This window comes from Tamandua tetradactyla, chromosome 25 (assembly GCF_023851605.1).
Source record: "Tamandua tetradactyla isolate mTamTet1 chromosome 25, mTamTet1.pri, whole genome shotgun sequence".
Lineage (NCBI taxonomy): Eukaryota > Metazoa > Chordata > Mammalia > Pilosa > Myrmecophagidae > Tamandua > Tamandua tetradactyla.
In genome coordinates this window covers 11187853-11206503 of record NC_135351.1, presented here as the reverse complement: position 1 = coordinate 11206503, position 18651 = coordinate 11187853, and the positions used below count along the sequence as shown (strand labels likewise).

The following is an 18651-nucleotide window of genomic DNA, read 5'->3' as shown; positions in this document are numbered from 1 at the left end:
ATTGCCTTTGCTACATTCGATGGAAGCATACTACAATGTTACTGTTAATTATAGAACCTAGTTTGCATTGATTTTATTTTTCCCCATATCGCATCCCATTTTCAACCCCTTACAATGTTGGCATTGATTTGCTGTCCCTCATGCAAAAGTATTCTTGTATTTGTACATTTAATCATCATCATGTCCACTCTAGGCATCGCGAAGTTATACCTTCCCAGTCCTTATCCTCTGTCTTTAATTCTGGTGTCATTCATGTCCCCAGCCCTCCTCTCTCAATCATACTCACACTTAGCTTCATTCAGTGTACTTAGAATATTTTGCTACCATCAGATAGTATTGTGCTATCCATTTCTGGATCTTTACAATCAGTCCTATTGAACATTTTGAAATCCTTCCGTATCAAATGCCCAAGCTCTACCCTCTTTCTAATTCCTGGTAACCTGTGTTCTTAACTTTGACCCTCAAAGTTCACTCATTAATGTTAGTTCATGTTGGTAAGACCACCTCCCATCAAAAATTCTTTATGATATTTCCCTACATTTTCTTCTAAAAACTTTATGGTCTTAGCTCTAATGTTTAGGTCTCCGATCCATTTTGAGTTAATTTTTGTATAAGGTGTGAGATATGGGTCCTCTTTCATTCTTTTGGATATAGATATCCAGTTCTCCAAACACCATTTATTGAAGAGGCTGCTCTGTCTCAGGGGGTTAGCTTGATCAAAGATCAATTGTCTATAAATGAGAGGGTCCATTTCTGGACACTCAGTTTGATTACATTGGTCAATATATCTATCTTTATGCCAATACTATGCTGTTTTGACCACTGTAGCTTTGGTAATATGCTTTAAAGTCAAGTTTTTGTGAAACCTCCACTTCATTCCTTTTTCTCAAACTATTTTTGATTATGTGGGGCACCCTGTCCTTTCAAATAAATTTGATTATTGGTTTTTCTATTTCTGCAAATTAAGCTGTTGGGATTTTAATTGGCATTGCATTGGATCTATAAATCAATTTGAGTAAATTGATATCTTAATTATACTTTGTCCTCCAATCCATGAACATGGTATGTCCTTCAATTAATTTAGGTATTCTCTGATTTCTCTTAGCAATTTCTTGTCTTTTGTGGCCTTGGTTAAATTTATTCTTAAATATTTTATTCTTTTAGTTGCTATTGTAAATGGAAGTTTTTTCCCTGGATTTCCCCCTCAGATTGTTCATTACTAATGTATAGAAACACTACTGATTTGGGGGTTTTGATCTTGTGCCCTCTTACTTTGCTGTACTCATTTATTAGCGCTAATACTTTGCTGTCAATTTTTCGGGATTTCTGATACATAACATCATGTCATCTGCAAACTGTGAAAATTTTACTTCTTCCTTTCCTATTTGGATGCCTTTTTTTTTCTTTTTTAATTGCTGTAGCTAGAACTTCCAGCGCAATGTTCAATAGCAATGGTGACAGTGGACATCCTTATCTTGTTCGTGATCTCAGAGGAAAAGCTTTCAGTCTTTCCCCACTGAGTTTGATGTTAATTGTGGGTTTTTCATATATTCCCTTTATCATGTTGAGAAAGTTCCGTTCTATGCTTATTGTTTGAAGTGTTTTCATTGAGAAACGGTGTTGAATTTTGTTAAATGTCTTTTCTGCATCAATCAAGATGATCATGTGGTTTTTCTGCTTTGATTGGTAAGGTCTATTATATTGATTTTCTTGTATTGAATAGGCCTTGCCAAGCTGGAAGAAATCTCACTCATTCATGATGTACAATTCTTTTAATGTGCTTCTGGATTCAATTTGTGAGTATTTTGTTGAGAATTTTTGCACCTATATTCATTAAAGAGATTGGTCTGTAATTTTCTTAAGTATCTTTATCTGACTTTGGTATTAGGGTGATGTTGGTGTTATAAAAAGATTTAGGTAACTTTCCCTCCTCTTCAATCTAGATGAAGATTTGCCCAGGATTTGTACTAATTCTTTATTGAATGCTTGGTAGAATTCATATGTGATGCCATCCAGTCCTGGACTTTTCTTTTGGGGGAGCTTATTGATGACTGATTAAATCTATTTACTTGTGATTGGTTTGTTGAGGTCATCTATTTCTTCTCAAGTCAATGTTGTTCATGCTTTTCTAGGAAGTTGTCCATTTCGTCTACATTGTCTAGTTTATTAGCATATAATTCCTCATAGTAACCTCTCATTACCTCCTTATTTCTGTGGAGTCAGTAGTTTTGTCCCCTCTCACATTTGATTGTATTTATTTGTATTCTCTCTCTCTCCCTCCCTCCCTCCCTCCTTCTCTCTCTCTCTCTCTCTCTCTCTCTCTCTCTCTCTCTCTCTCTCTCTCTCTCTCTCTCTCTCTCTCTCTCTCTCTCTGCCTAGTTAAAGGTCCAACTTCTGGTTTTGGGTTTCTCTCTACTATTTTCATGTTCTCAATTTTATTTATTTATGTTCTAATCTTCATTATTTCTTTCCTTCTGTTTGCTTTGGGGTTAGTTTCCTGTTCTTTCTCTAGTTCCTTCAGGTGAACAGTTAATTCCTTAACTTTTGTTCTTTCTTCTTTTTAAATATAGGCATTTAGGACATTCAATTTTCCTTTCAGCACCACCTTGCCTGCATCCCATAAGTTTTGATATGGTGTCTTTTTTATTTGCACTTGCATTTAGATATTTACTGGTTTCTCATGTAATTTCTTCCTTGACCCACTGGTTGTTTAACAGTGTATTGTTTAGCCTCCATATATTTGTAAATTTTCTGACCTTCTGCCAGTTATTGATGTCCAACTGCATTCCATTATGATCTGAGAAACTGCTTTGTATAATTCCAATTTTTTAAAATTGATTGAGAGTTGCTTTGCAACCCAACATGTGATCTATCCTGCAGATAAATCTGTGAGAACTTGAGAAAAAATATATATAACCTACTCTTGTGGGGTTTAATGTTCTGTAAATGTTTGTTAAGTCTAGTTCATTTATCATATTATTATATTATTCAAAATCTGTTTCTTTATTGATCTTCTGTCTAGATGATCTATCCATGGTTGAGAGTGGTGCATTGAAGTCTCCAACTATTATTTTAGAGGTGTCTACTTCTCCCTTCAGTGTTCTCTGTGTTCCTCATGTATTTTGGGGCACTCTGGCTCAATGCATAAATATTTATGACTGTTATGTCTTCTTGATGAATTGTTGCACTTATTAATACATAGTGTCCTTCTTTGTCTTTTTGTTTTACATTTGAAGTCTAATTTATTGTGTATTAGTATAGCTGCCCCTGCTCTTTTCTGGTTGTTGTTTGCATGAGATATCTTTTTCCAGCCCTTCACTTTCAATCTGTTTTTGTCCTTGGGTCTAAAGTGAGTCTCTTGTAGACAACATATAGATGGGTCCTGTTTTTTAATCCATTCTGCTAGTCTATGTACTTTTGATTGGGGAGTTTAACTATTAACATTTAATGTTATTACTCTAAAAGCAGTAGTTTCTGCTGCCATTTTGTCTTTTGGATTTTATAAATCATATCTGTTTTTACTTTTTACCCTTACTGATAGTCTTCATTTCTACACTCTTCTCCAGACCTCTCTTTTCCTCTTCTATCTTTTCTTATATGCCTGCAGTGCTCCCTTTAGTATTTCTTGTAGAGCAGATCTTTCATTCACAAATTTTCTCGTTGTCTGTCTGAAAATATTTTAAATCCTCCCTCATTTTTTTTTTTTTTTTTTTAAAGAGAGAGGGAGGAAGGGAAGGAAAGACAGAGAAGGAAGGAAGGATGGAAGGAAGGAAGGGAGGAAGAAAGGGAAACATTTTTAAACATTTTCTTGTTTTTTTATTATATTTTGTTTGTTTGTTTGTTTTTTACATGGGCTGGGGCCGGGAATCGAACCGGGGTCCTCCGGCACGGCAGGCAAGCACTCTTGCCCGCTGAGCCACCGCGGCCCGCCCCTCCCTCATTTTTTGAGGGACAGTTTTTCTGGGTATAGAATTTTTGGTTGGTAGTTTTTCTCTCTCAGAGTCTAAACATCTCACACCACAGCCTTCTCACCTCAATGGCTTCTGCTGAGAAATCCACACATAGTCTCATCAAGTTTTCCTTTATATGATGGGTCACTTTTCTCTTACTGCTTTCAGAATTCTCTCTTTGTCTTTGACATTTGACAATCTGATTAGTGAATGTCTTGGAGTAGGTCTATGCAGATATATTCTGTTTGTTGTGCTTCTGAGGTTTGCAATTTTATGTCTTTCATAAGAGATGGGAAATTTTCAGTGATTTTTTCCCTCCATTATTCTTTCTGTCTCTTTTCCATTCTCTTCTCTTTCTAGAGCACCCATAACATGTATATTCACGCACATGTTGTCATTTTATTCCCTGAGACTTTACTCATATTCTTCCATTCTTTTCCCTTTTGTTCTTTTGTGCGTAAGATTTCAGATGTCTTATCTTCTAATTCACTAATTCTTTTTCTGCCTCTTAAAATCTGCTGTTGTAAGTTTCCATTGTGTTTTTATGTCTTCTATTGTGCCTTTCATTCCCAAAAGTGCTGCCATTTGCTTTTTCAGGTTTTTGAGTTCTTCTTTATGGTTGCCAAATGTCTTCTTTCTGTCCTTCATCTCTTTTGCCATATCTTCACCTCATGTCATTGATTTGATTTTTGACTTGATTTAGCATGTTTGATTGAACATTAATTAGTTGTTTTAACTCTGTATTTCACTTGAAGTTAGTTTGTTCCTTTGACTAGGCCATATCTTTGTTTTTCCTAGCATGACATAATTTTTTGTTGGTTCCTCTGATTTCCTTGAATAAACATTATAGAGGTTGTTTTCACTCTTTTACATAGGGTTTCCTTGTTGGTTGGCTTTGTTCTCTATCTGTTCTTTGGCATTCAGTTCAACTTATTCTAGAGTCCAAGCATAGTTCTAGTTAATGGTTCAGAATTGTTCAGCTCTTGTTTTTCTGGTTCTTCCCATGCCTAAATGGGATATATTTTTAAAGATGATCTCCCCAGATACCATTGACCCCAGTTTGATTTTCCCTGACAAGATGGGTCCAGGTCTCAGGAGCAGGGTGTAAACAGTATCACATTTCCCTGAGATGAGACCCAGAAAGTTGTTAGAGATTCCTATGAAGCCTTTATACTCTGTGCTTTTCCTATCCTTCCCAGAAGATGGTGTTTGTCAGCCTGTAACTCTCCACTGATATAAAGTGGTATGATGCCTTTAATTTTAAGCTGACCTTGTAGCTGCCTGAGGCATGGTTGAAACAGAGGCTGAGATAGAAGGTAGACTTAGGATTTAATCCCTGAGGTCTGACTTCTCTGATTGAAGGCACCATTTGAGCTGAACCCCAATTCCATTTTCCTGGGTAAGATAAGCCCTTTAGGAAACTATTTCCTTCACTTGCCTTGTGACTTTGACTCTCAGACTTAACTGCCCCACCTGAATCAGGGCTGACAATTGAAAATGCCTGATGCTTTCTCTAATGAGTTATTTAGACTAGGTCAAACACAAAATCCATTTTCAGAGCCAGTCCCTAGTCCCCAAGGTTCTCTTGTCAAGAACCAGAGTTGGTACTGGTTTTATATGCCCTGGGCCACAGCCCTTTTTCAGTATTCTTAGCTGGGCTTACTCCAAAAGCATCAGTTTTTGTTTTTATTTTTTGCAGCAGTCCCATATCCTATCTGCCAGGAGACACCCCTGGATTCCTTCCCTGCTTATTCTTGTTGCTTGGAGCTTGTATTCAGCAGACAAATTTTGTTAATTAAAACTGTAATTGGAAGCACAGCCCAAGCAGCTCATTTACCTCATCTCAGCACTCATGGTTCAGCCCAGACATTTGGAGAGGAAGAAAGGAATCATCCCGTGGAAAGCAGTTGGAACCCAGAGGCAAGGACAGAAGGCCAGCGGACATCACTGTGTACCTTCCCATGTAAGAGAGAACCTCAGGTGAAAGTTAGATGCCTTTCCTCTGAAGAACCATAAGTTTTTAAATAAATAAATTCCCTTTCATTATAAGCTGATCCATCTCTAGTGTGTTGCAGTCTAGCACTTGGACAGACAAAAACAAGTGGTATGGGAAAGGAATTCTTCAAAAATCGGATTCTTGACCATGAGTGAGCAGTCCTGTCTACTGTGGGATTTGTATCAACTCAATGATTATGATTTTCATTGAGCATCTTCAGGGGGTCTGGCCTGTACTACACACTGATACCAAAAGCCTAGTCCCTTCCATCATGGAGCTCACAATTTGGTGGGGCTGAGATGTGGATGAAAAAAAATGAAAATTCTAAAAATAAAAACTGTAATTGTAGAAATAAAAAACTAAATGGACTTCCAAGAAGATGGCCAACTAGAGTGGCTTGAGATTAGTCCTGCTCCATGGAAAGGTTGGAAAGGAGATGGGAGGGTGACTGAGGCAGTGATTCGGAAGTGCAGCTGATCTTGGAGGGCCTTCTGCACCACATGCAGCAGTCCTGGTTGCAGAGGTTAAGGAACTGAGAGGCAGAAAGCTGGAGTCTAGCATAGAGCTGAGGAGCCTAAGGGAGTGCACTTATTGTAGTGCAGGACTAGGAAGTAAACCAGGCCACGTTGTTAGGCGTGCTACCCTCACCAGTGCAGCCCCATGCCCAGCAACTCACCCTATATCACATGTACCTGAATCCCATCACCCTCTCCTATTTCCCATGTCCAGGCACCCCACCCCACTAGCCCCCAGTGCACTACCTGCCCCACCCCCCACCCCAAGTGCAGCCCAACCCACCTCTCCTGCACACCACTCAAGCATTAAACTCCCCCTCTCTGTTCCCTGTAGGCTGTTGCCAGTGTGTAAAGGTTGTGGGCACTAACCTCCATACCTAGGCTACCCCAGCCCCCTGCCCATAGTGTCACACAGCCTCACCCCACCCTCCCTGAGCTCAACGCATCCCTTTATGGCACTCCAAGGCCCACACATGCACAGGCCCGCAATCACGTCACTCAGTTCTGGGAACTGCACTTTACAACAGCCCTAGAACCAGGCATGGGCACAGCCCTCAGCCTCATTTCCCAACCCTGAGAAAGTGCCAACCTGCACAGCTAGGTCACATCTGTTTCCAATCCATGAAGGTATAATGCCAACCTGCTGCCACAGCTCTAAGCATGCGCACAAAGGTCCTCCTGCCTTAGACCAGCACACACCAGGTGCCCCCAGACCAGTGCACCCACACAGCTACATCCTCCCTGGCTGCTGGGCACTCACATTCGCAAGTCTCAATGTAACGTCGCCAACCTGCACCCATACCTGCCCTGAAACAAATTCCTTACTGAGTACTCCACCTCATGCCCTGCTCCCTGCTGTACAACCATCCTGCAAACACAAGGCCGTAGACTACCGAAAAAAATCGACTCCCAGAGTACATCATTCAAGATATTTACATGCCACAAAGAAAGCAGAAGATCATTAAGCATATCACAATGCAGACAGATATAGCCCTGCCCGATGACCAAATTAAAACACCGGAAAAGACACAGACATTGGAACTAATCAAATGTGTTGATACAAATCTACTTAATAAAATAAGTGGAATAGCAAATGACATAACGGAGATCAAGAAGACAGTAGAAGAGCACAAAGAGGAATTTGAAAGAATAAATAGAAAAACAATGGAAATCACAGAGATTAAAGGTTCTGTTGACCAAATAAAAAACATACTAGAGGCACACAACACTAGATTTGAAGACACAGCAGAAAGAATAAGTGATATAGAGGACAGGATAATTGACTTCAAAGACTCAAAACAGCAAATGGCAAAAAAGATGGAAAAACTTGAATGGCAATTCAAGGAAATGATAGATAAAACAAAGCACACAAATATAAGAATCACTGGTGTCCCAGAAGAAGAGAGGAGTAAAGGGCTAGGAAGAGTAGTTGAGGATATAATGGGGGAAAACTTCCCAACCCTTATAAAGGACATAAATAAACAAGTCAAAGAAGCCCAAAGAACTCCAAACAGAACAAAAATCCAAACAGGCCTTCCCCAAGGCACATACTAATCAGTTTGTCAAATGTTGAAGAGAAGCAGAAAACCCTGAAAGCAGCAATAGAAAAACAGCCTACTACACACAAGGGAATTCAAATAAGACTGAGTTCAAACTATTCAACTAGCACCCTGGAGGTGAGAAGGCAGTGATATGATATATTTAAGATCTTGAAAGAGAAAGACTTCCAGCCAAGAATTCTGTACCCAGCCAAACTGTCCTTCAAAACTGAGGGAGAGAATAAAGTTTTTACAAAGAAGTCCTGAAAGAAATAAGAGACTGGCTCTACCAGAAATACTAAAAAGAATTCTACCAACTGAAAAAAAGAAAGACAGGAGAGGGAGGTCTGGATGAGGACACAGAATTAAAGAGTGCCACTAAGGGTAATTTCTAGAAGTAATATTATTGTATTGAGGATGAACAAGATTGAAAGGGGTTGTATAGACCTACATGTCCCACTGACTCACACTAGAAATATGAATGAGTTCTCATAAGAATTACTTCAAAGATATGATTCTTGTATAAAGAATGTTTAAGTCCAGGGTACAGGGGAAAACTGCTATTGCATGGTATGAGCTATGTTCAAAAGGAAACCATCAGCACTACCACAGCAACAGCAGAGGTAAATAATGGGGTGAGGAACAAGAGCTAAGAGGAGGTTTAGATTTCATATTTGGCGAGGGTGTGTTTATTGGTTTTCTTTCTCTTGGGAACAATGAAATTATCTAAAACTGAGAATGTTGATGGACTGTGGACTTTGGGCCCTCTACATGATGCCCGATGAATGCAGGTGGCTGAAGGATGCACTAATGGAGTATACTTATGAACGAAGGCTGTGCTGCTACAAAAAAGGAACAATGTCCTTTTTGAGGTATGCAACGATGTGAATGAACATGTGGGACATTTGGTGAGGCAAAATAAGGCAGAAACAAAAAAACAACACTGGTATGGTCATCCTTAGAAAGTGCTTATAAGAAAACAGGGGCCTAGATTCTAAGATTTTAGAGCAGACATATTAAGTCCAGAATGGTGATTATTATTTCTGGAGTTTGAGAGGCTGTTTTACATATAATCTGATATTTAGAGATAAGAATGAAGCCAAACAGGTTGGGGTTAAAGTAATTCAGAACATAGGGGTAAGGAAGACAGTGTCTATATTTTAGAACCACCCATATTCTTTGAGACCAACGGAAGAAAGGTTTACTTAATCTGGAACTGAAATTTTCTATAGCACATAATCGAATTCAACTTATCTGTATAACTCATTTGAACAACTGAAGCACAGGAAGCACAGAACAGGAAAGAGGTCCTTTAATCCTGTTTAGATTATTGTTATACCTGGAAACATCCTAGAGTATATTAAGCAGATAATCAAATAGCATTGGCAAAGTCCCCCGAGGGAGAGAAGAAACAATATGGAACTATTAAACCTTACCATCAGGGAACCCCCTGATACTGTGTCAAACTTTAGGAATACCCAACTATGCCATGCCCTCAATCGTGAGGTTTATTTACTCTTGTGAAGCTTATGTAGGTAGTGGAGAAGTTTAGACTACATATGGGCATGCCTAAGAGTTACTTCTGGAGGACCTCTGTTATTTCTCAGATGTGGCCTCAGTCTCTCTAAGCCCAACTCTGCAAGTGAAATCATTGCCCTCCCCCCTACATGGAACATGACATCCAGGGGTGAAAGTCTCACTGGTGACATGGGCAATGACTCCCAGGGATGAATCCAGACCTGGTACTGTGGGATCAACAATTACATCCTGATCAAAAGGTGGAAAAGAAGTGTAATTAACAATGTATCAGTGGCAGAGAGAGTTCAAATACAGTAGAGAGGCTACTCTGGAGGTTGCTCTTACACAAGCTTCAGGTAGACTTTGCTACCTATAATAACCTGCCAACCCTCAACCAGGACCATTCCAGTCTAAAGAACACCTAGGGCAATATATAAGATTCCACAAAGGTTACAGGCACTAGTGTAACTTTCCAGAAACCTACAACCTCCAGATAGGTCTCTGGTCCAGATAAGTCTTGAAACCTAGCCTAGCCTCTCCAGAACATCATATGTTCCATCTCCCTACCCCATATTAGTGACAGACCCTTCCAATATCAAAACTTTAGAATTGCCATAGCCCAAACACCCCCAAAGAGAGGTATGTAAAGACCAAAGTTAATGGTGGAATTATACTTAGAAGATAGGACTTAACACATAAATATAAAGCCAAATCACTAACTTGATATCTTTTTTTGTCTCTAGTATTTTAGAGCAGCTAGAAGTAAAAACCTAAAATTGTGAAATTGTAACCCATGTCAAAGTCTGAAATAATGTTCTACAACTAACTGCAGTGCTGTGCTTTGAAATTTATAGCTTTTTTGTATATATGTTATTTTTCACCAAAAAAAAAGAAGGGAAAAAAGTTGATTGTGATGATAAAAAAATATTTAAGCCCTCTAGCCTCCTATATTCTGGAGCAGCTAGAAGGAAAGATATGAGAAGATTGTATGGTGGCCCATGACAAACTCTGGGATCCGTCTTGTGGCCACTTGTTGAAGAGTGCTTTGAAAACTATTGCTTTTTTATTTCTTTGCTTTGTATATATGTTATATTATACAATTTTCTAAAAGTTAAAAAAAAAAAAACTGATTGGAGCTTGGCTGAGCTGCCTTTCCTTGCTCCCAGCAGAAACCACTTCTTTTCCCATGGAGAAGTGTTTCTGACTGAGCCTGCTGTGCCAATGGGGGGTAGGGGGGACACCCTTCTACCCATTCTGAACTGATCTATAATGTGTATCCCATCACAGAGCAACCAAACATGTGTTCCAGATAGTACCCGGCTATTTACTAAATTCCACTCCTCCCTATGACACCATTTTGGCCCACCTCCACAACTCACTAATTTTTACTTTCACATTTTTAATTCTTGCTGTTTCCTTTTAGCAATTTTTTTTGTATCTTTTATATGGTTTCAAATTTATTTTCTCTGAAGTATTTTCAATAGTTTTTCTAGTGAATCTAGTAAAAGTATATCAAGTAAAAGCTATATATTTTCCTCAAAAACATGTCTTTGGTATCCCTATTAACATAACAAATTTTCATTGCCTACCTTTTAACTCAATACATAATAAGGAGAATTAAAATAAGGTTAACTTTCAAATTATCAAATTCCAGTTTTTGTAGAGTTAAAGCTTAGTTATTAATTTTCATTTTGGCTGCATTATAAAATTTTATGTGGGCAGTTTTATTAAAATATTTATTTGCGGTCTCATAAATTCATTTTTTATTAAAGTTCCATTAGCACAGAAAGAGATCAGTTTATTTTTGTTAGCTACAAAATTTGATATGGTAACTCCAGGTTTAAATCTTGGGGAACTGCTAAACTGTTTCCCACCATCACTGCACCATTTTACATTATCACCAGAAATGTATGATGGTTCCAATATCTTCACATCCTCCAAAATGCTCGTTATTTTCCATTTGGTGTGTATGCATGTTTGTGAATGTGTATGTTTAAATTATAATTATACAAGTGTGTATGAAGTGATATATTGTTGCAGTGTTGATTTTTATTTCCTAATGATATTGATCATCTTTTCATAGATTTATTTTTGTAGAATTATTAGTAATCTATATATCTTCTTTGAAATAATGTCTGTTCAAATCCTCTGCCCGTTTTCTCTTTTTATTTTTGAATTATGAGTTCTTTATATATTTTGTGTACTTGACACTTATCAGATATATGATTTGCAAATATTTTGTCCCATTCTGCAGGATTTTAACTTTGATGGTGTCTTTTTATATGTAAGACTTTTTTGCTTTGATGAAGCCCAATATTTCTATTTTTCTATTTTTCTTTTGTTGCTCATGCTTTTGGTGTCATATTTCATTGACTAAATCCAAGGTCTGTTCACCTATGTTTCCTTCAAAGGATGCCATAGCTTAAGCCCTTGATTTGTTTTGAGTTAATTTTTATACATGGATTGAGATAAGAGGCCAAATTCATTCTTTTGCATGTGGATATTCAGTTTTTCTAGCACCATTTAATGAAAAGATTATTCTTTCACTATTGAATGATTTTGGTGCCCTTGTTAACAGTCAATTGAACGATAGTATCATGGGTTTATTTCTGGACTCTCAATTCTATTCCACTGAGCCATACATCTATTCTTATGTCAGTACCTTTCTTGATGATTTTAGCTTTATAGTAGGTCTTGAAATTAAGAAAGTGTGAACCCTTCAACTTTGTGCTTTATTTTCTAAATTGTTTGCACTATTCTGGGTCTCTTGCAAGTCCATATATATTTTAAGATCAGCATATCCTTTTATGCAAAATTAGCAACTAGAATTTTCATAGTGAATATGCTGAATCTGTATGCCAATTGTGGACTATTGCCATTTTAACAAAATTATGTCTTACAATCCATGAACATGGGATGTCTCATTTATTTAGGTCTTCTTCAACAACATTTTTGGTATTCACTTTTTGATTGATTTTTTTTCTAAGTATTTTATTCTTTTTGATGTTATTGTAAATGGAATTTTTTCATTAATTTTGTTTTTTGGGGGTTCATTGCTATTGTATAGAACTACAACTGATATTTGTACATTTATTTTATATCTTGCTGAGACTTTATTATGTCTCATAGGTGTCTGTGTGTATTTGGGAATTTTCTATATATAATATTACGTCATCTGCAAATAGAGATAATCTTATTTCTTCTTTTCCTAACTGGATACTTTTAGTTCTTTTCTTTGCCTAATTTTACTGGTTAGAACCCTCAATAAAATGTTAAATTGAAGTGATAAGTGGGAACATTCTTGTCTCATTCCTGATCATAGGGGAAAGCTTTCAGTCATTCACTATTAAGCATGATGTTATAGTTTTTTCATAAATGCCCTTTCTCATGCTGATGAAGTTTCTTCCTATTCTTATTTGCTGATTGGTTTTATCATGAAACAGTGTTGTATTTCATTAAATTATTTTTCTTCATGTAGGAGATAATCATGAGGTGTTTCCCTTTATTTTCTTAATAATACATACATAGACTAATTTTTATATGAATCTATGATTATGTAGATTCATTTTCATATGTTGAACCAACAGTATATTCCTGAGATAAATTCTACTTGGTCATGGTATATAATCTTTTATATAGGCTGATGATTTGTTAATATTTTGCAGAAGATTTTTTGAGCTTATTTTTAAGTACACTGAGTATTTATATAGCATAGTGCTGGTGGATCATTCAAATAATGTCAATCAATAGTGACAGAATCCTTAAACTGCAACTTTAGTATCTAGATACATCTCTTACACTATATGACCTAAAACCAATCAGGTTTGAGAATAAAGATAATCTACAGTAATGTGGAGATAAAAGACAGAAAAAACAAGTTGCAGGTGGAATAGACATAAATTAAACAAAGTAAATGAATAATTTTTAGCCCTGCTAAATTGAATGTTCGGGAAGTTACACTGAAAATCTATTCTGAAGGGCACTTATACAGCTCAAAGTATACTAGACTCTATAGAACAAACAACTCCTGCTGAGAATGATCTCATAATCTGAAATAACAATCACAAGAAGAACAATAATCTACAATGAAGCTACATTTCATAGGATGAGAATTGCTATAAAATAGGCATAGCCTTTTAAAATAAGTTAGAATTTAAATAATTAATAGAATTAGAATTAAAGAACCAGGCATTAAGGGAAAAAAGAGGCAATTTGGAGAATGAAGCAAATAGAATTTCTGGAAATCAAAACCAGAGTCATAAAAAATGAAATTCAATTTTTGAGTTAATAAGTACATTAGAATTCACTGAAAAGATATTTAATGAACTGGAAAATAGATCTGAAGTAATAACCCAAAATGCAGTACAGATAACTAAAGATGTAGAAGAAACAGATTGAATGCCAAAAATCCAGAATATATGTAATGGGAATACCAGAATAAAAGAAAAAAAAAGGCGGGGTGGTGGCAATATTTTAAAACATAGCTGGGGGGTTTACAATATTGAAGAAAAAACAAGAGTTCCCTAGATTAAATAAACCAGCAAAGCCTGAAAAATATGTAATATAATCAAATCTACAGCTAAATATGTCATAGTAAAACTGTTCAACATTATAGCACAAAATTGGGCAGGCCACGGTGGTTCAGCAGGCAGAGTTCTCACCTGCCATGCTAGAGACCCAGGTTAGTTACTGGTGCCTGCCCATGCAAAAAAACAAAACCTACAAGCAACTTCATAAGATAATTACTTATTTAGAGAAAAAATAATTAGACCAACAACAAACATCTTATTAGCAACAATTAAAGATGATCTCATGGAATAAAGTTATTGAAAGTACTGAGGGAAAAATAATTGAAACTCGAATTTGTACTTCCTAAACTATCATTCAATAGCTTAATGAAGAAATTTTAAGGCCGACACTTAAGAGTATGCCACTCCGGCAAAAAGATGTAGATGAAACAAATGAATGAATGAATGAATGATAGATAGATAGATAGATAGATAGATAGATAGATAGATAGATAGATAGATGCTGTACTATAAAAAATTGAAAATAATTGAAGCCAGAAGGAGAAAGTGGGTTGTAAAAAGCAAGGAAAGATTTCTACTTCCAATATGATGATGGATAAACAAGGAAAGGACTTAATTTCTAACTTACACAACTAGAAAATCATACAAAATATATGATACCAGTTTTCAGAAACTGGATGATAAAGATACACAAAGGAGATGACTCCTACAATTTCCCCAGTTCACTGCTTGAGCAGTTCCAAGCTGCAGGACAGAGATGAAACCAAACATAACATCATTACCTGGCTAAGTTGAGAAGTACAGATTCCAAGTTTAGGGATGCCAATAAGGCTGGAATTTAGTGAGGAAAGCACCAAGACAAGGAAACCGAACAGAGAAAAACTCTCTAGAGATATACAGAAGAATTCTCTGAAGATTTGAGGTAAGAATTAATCTTTGCATGGGTGTGCTGAAGTTATTTAAGGCTAGGGAAAGGTTCAACATAAAGGAGTAGAAGTAACACCCCTTGAAGCTCACACAGGGCTAGGAATAGTTCATTTTCCCACTGCCTAGAGTAGAAAGACATCTGTGTTAGTTAGATTCAGTTGTCAACTTGTCCAGGTGAGCATACCTAGTTTTGTTGCTGCGGACACAAGCCAATGGTACATGAACCTCATCTGTTGCTAATTACATCTGCAGTTGGCTAGGAGGCATGTCTGCTGCAATGAGTGACGTTTGACTTAATTGGCTGGTGCTTAAATGAGAGAGTGCAACGTAGCACAGCCTAGCAGCTCAGCATTCCTCATTGCAGCACTCGCAGCTTAGCCCAGGCCTTTGGAGATGCAGAAAGAAGTCACTTCAGGGAAAGTTGTTGGAACCCAGGGGCCTGGGAAGAAGACCAGCAGAGACCATCCTGTGCCTTCCACGTAAGAAAGAACCTCAGTGGAAAGTTAGCTGCCTTTCCTCTGAAGAACTAACAAAATAAATCCCCTTTTATTAAAAGCCAATCCATCTCTGGTGTGGTGCATTCTGGCAGCTGGCAAACTAGAACAACATCCTAATGCACAGGGCATTGGGTTAAGTCCTAATGAGTGTATTTCACTAGAGATAGACCCAAATTGGCCTAAGACCAAAGGCTTCCCATCCTAATGAGAGTTAAAAGCAAGTCTAGAAAAAATAAAGCTGATTCTAAGTCATTTACTATCATCCGAGCAAAACCCATACATGTTGTCTGGAATATTTTTAAAAATCAGCATCATATAATGTAAATTTATATTGTGCAATGGCCAATTTTAAAATGCCAGTCATGTCTTCCAGTTCCCTATTCTTCCCCCTGGGTACAGCTATAAACCATGGACATTATTTATAAAACAGTCATAAGAAAAGTTTAAGAGGTAGAGAGAAGAAGGTGAAACAGCTAGAGAATTTGGAACCCAAGACACAACACAGCAGTGAGTTTGCTAGGTTTCTTTTTGCCCAATATATCCCAGACTGGGTTCTGCAGAAAACAGAAAATGAGAAATGCCAACAGGTACAGACAAAAGATGTTTCAAGAAAAGCCTACTCTCCCTAGCCAAAGGACCAGGAAAGAGTTAGCCTATGAAGATAAACAACTTTTAGACAACTATGCTGTTCCAGCCAAACACCATGGGGAAAAGATGCAGTCCAACCAGCACTGCTCACCTCAGCAAATTCCGAATGGGGAGCCTAGTCATCTACCTTCATTCGACTGTAATGAGTCCATTTTATTCTCAAAGATGCTAAATAAGAAACCAAGACTTTCTATCACTGTCCAGTGGTAATGAACCCCTCACTCCCACAATTTAAGTGGAGGCTATGGGGGGTGGTGGTGGTGGTGGTGGTGGTGGAGTAACAGTGTGCCTCTCCTCCATGGGGTATTAATGGAGCCTGAATGGGGACCCTGGAATTCCAACTCCACCTGGCAATAATGAGACAGCATCTCTTCTTCCCTATCACTGTTGTTATCAGAGCAGGCCAGCTGAAAAAGTAAAATATTTAAATAAGATCCAGAGTCTCAAAACATTGTAACCAAAATGACCTCCAGGATACAATTAAAAAATAATTCATCACACCAAGAATCAGGAAGATCTTAACTTTAATGAGAAAAGCAATCAACAGACACCAACAGTGAGATGACATGAATGCTGAAATTTTCTGACAAGGAATTTAAAGCAGCCAAGTAATTGCAAATACAACTGAAACAATTGGAAAAAACAAGAAGACTCAGTTAAAAAAAAAAAAAAAGGAAGATGCAAAATAAGAACTAAATGAAAATGTTAGAACTGAAAAATACAATAACCAAAATATTAAAAAGAACTTCCTGAATGCACTCACCACCAAAATAGAAACAATTTTAAAAAAGAAAAAATAAATAGAGGTGAAAGAATAAAGAAACAGTGAAATTGAAGATAACAACAGAAATTACCCAAACTGGACAAGAAAAAAATAAACCAAAGAAAAATGAACAGAATCTCAGAGCCCTGTGGGACCATCACAAAATAGCTAACATTCATATCATTTGATTCCCTGAAGAAGAGGAAAAGTAGAATGGACTGAAAATTATTGTAGGTCCGGTGGTCGCAGTGGGTGGGTAGGTGTACCGGGTCGCGCCGCCTGGAATTCCCGGCCTTGCCTCCCTGGCCTTGCCTCTCTTCCCTCCTCCCTTTCCACCCCGTGCCCACCATGCCGCAATACCCAACCTGGGAGGAATTCAGCCGGCGGCTGAGAAGCTCTATCTTGCAGACCCTATGAAGGCAGGTGTGGTTCTCAAATATAGGCATTCTGATGGGAGTCTGTGTATTAAAGTAACAGATGATTTAGTTTGTTTGGTGTATAGAACAGACCAAGCTCAAGACATAAAGAAGATTGAGAAATTCCACAGTCAACTGATGCAGCTTATGGTAGCCAAGGAATCCCGCAGTGTTGCCATGGAAACCGACTGAATTTTTTTTTTTTTATTAACGGAAAGACAAAAAAAAAGAGATTAACACACATTTAGAAATCATACCATTCTATATATGCACTCAGTAATTCTTAACATCATCACATAGATGCATGATCATCGTTTCTTAGTACATTTGCATCAGTTTAGAGGAACTAGCAACTCAACAGAAAAAGATATAAAATGTTAATATAGAGAAAAGAAATAAAAGTAGTAATAACAGTAAAAAAAAAAAACAAACCCTATAGCTCAGATGCAGCTTCATTCAGTGTTTTAACATGATTACTTTACAATTAGGTATTATTGTGCTGTCCACTTTTGAGTTTTTGTATCTAGTCCTGTTGCACAGTCTGTATCCCTTCAGCTTCAATTACCCATTATCTTACCCTGTTTCTAACTCCTGCTGGACTCTGTTACCAATGACATATTTCAAGTTTATTCTCGAATGTCCTTTCACATCAGTGGGACCATACAGTATTTGTCCTTTAGTTTTTGGCTGGACTCACTCAGCATAATATTCTCTAGGTCCATCCATGTTATTACATGCTTCATAAGTTTATCTTGTCTTAAAGCTGCATAATATTCCATCATATGTATATACCACAGTTTGTTTAGCCATTCTTCTGTTGATGGACATTTTGGCTGTCTCCATCTCTTTGCAATTGTAAATAACGCTGCTATAAACATTGGTGTATTTTGAAGTGAAGACTGTTCCGTTCTTAGGAAGTAAATAAGTATCTTTGAATCTGAGGAAGTGTTGGGATAGAAAATACTTTATGTAACTAAATGGGTTATTCAGAAACCAAGAGACCATTTTTTTTTGTACTTTGTTTCTTTAATGTTTATTTTAGAGAGTTAGGAATGTAAATTAGTTAATTTAGTCAGTTAGAAAGCCTCTATTTATTTTTGGAAATTGAACATGAAATGCATCTATCTTAGAAACTTTTTGCAAATTATTTGATATTAGGCAAAGTATATAATTATTTCTTTGGTAAATGTGTATCCATAATTTGAAAAAGATACCAGTAGGAAAGAGCCAATCTTCTTTCAGTTTTGTTCTTCTGTCTTTAAAAGAAAATGAAGTGTAGCCATTTTACTGGATTGATAATTCTTTTGGAGCATAAAAATTTGTGCTGTTGATGACCAGTAAATATTTAACATGG

At 37.1% G+C, this 18651-nt stretch overlaps 1 protein-coding gene and 1 pseudogene across 3 annotated transcripts in view; one reads left to right on the top strand and one right to left on the bottom strand.

Annotated features, from left to right (window-relative positions):
- Nucleotides 1-18651, bottom strand: part of LOC143668935 (uncharacterized) — a 272166-nt gene that overhangs the window by 206295 nt on the left and 47220 nt on the right. The window lies entirely within an intron of this gene.
- On the top strand, nucleotides 17098-17490 carry LOC143668907 (signal recognition particle 9 kDa protein pseudogene; annotated as a pseudogene).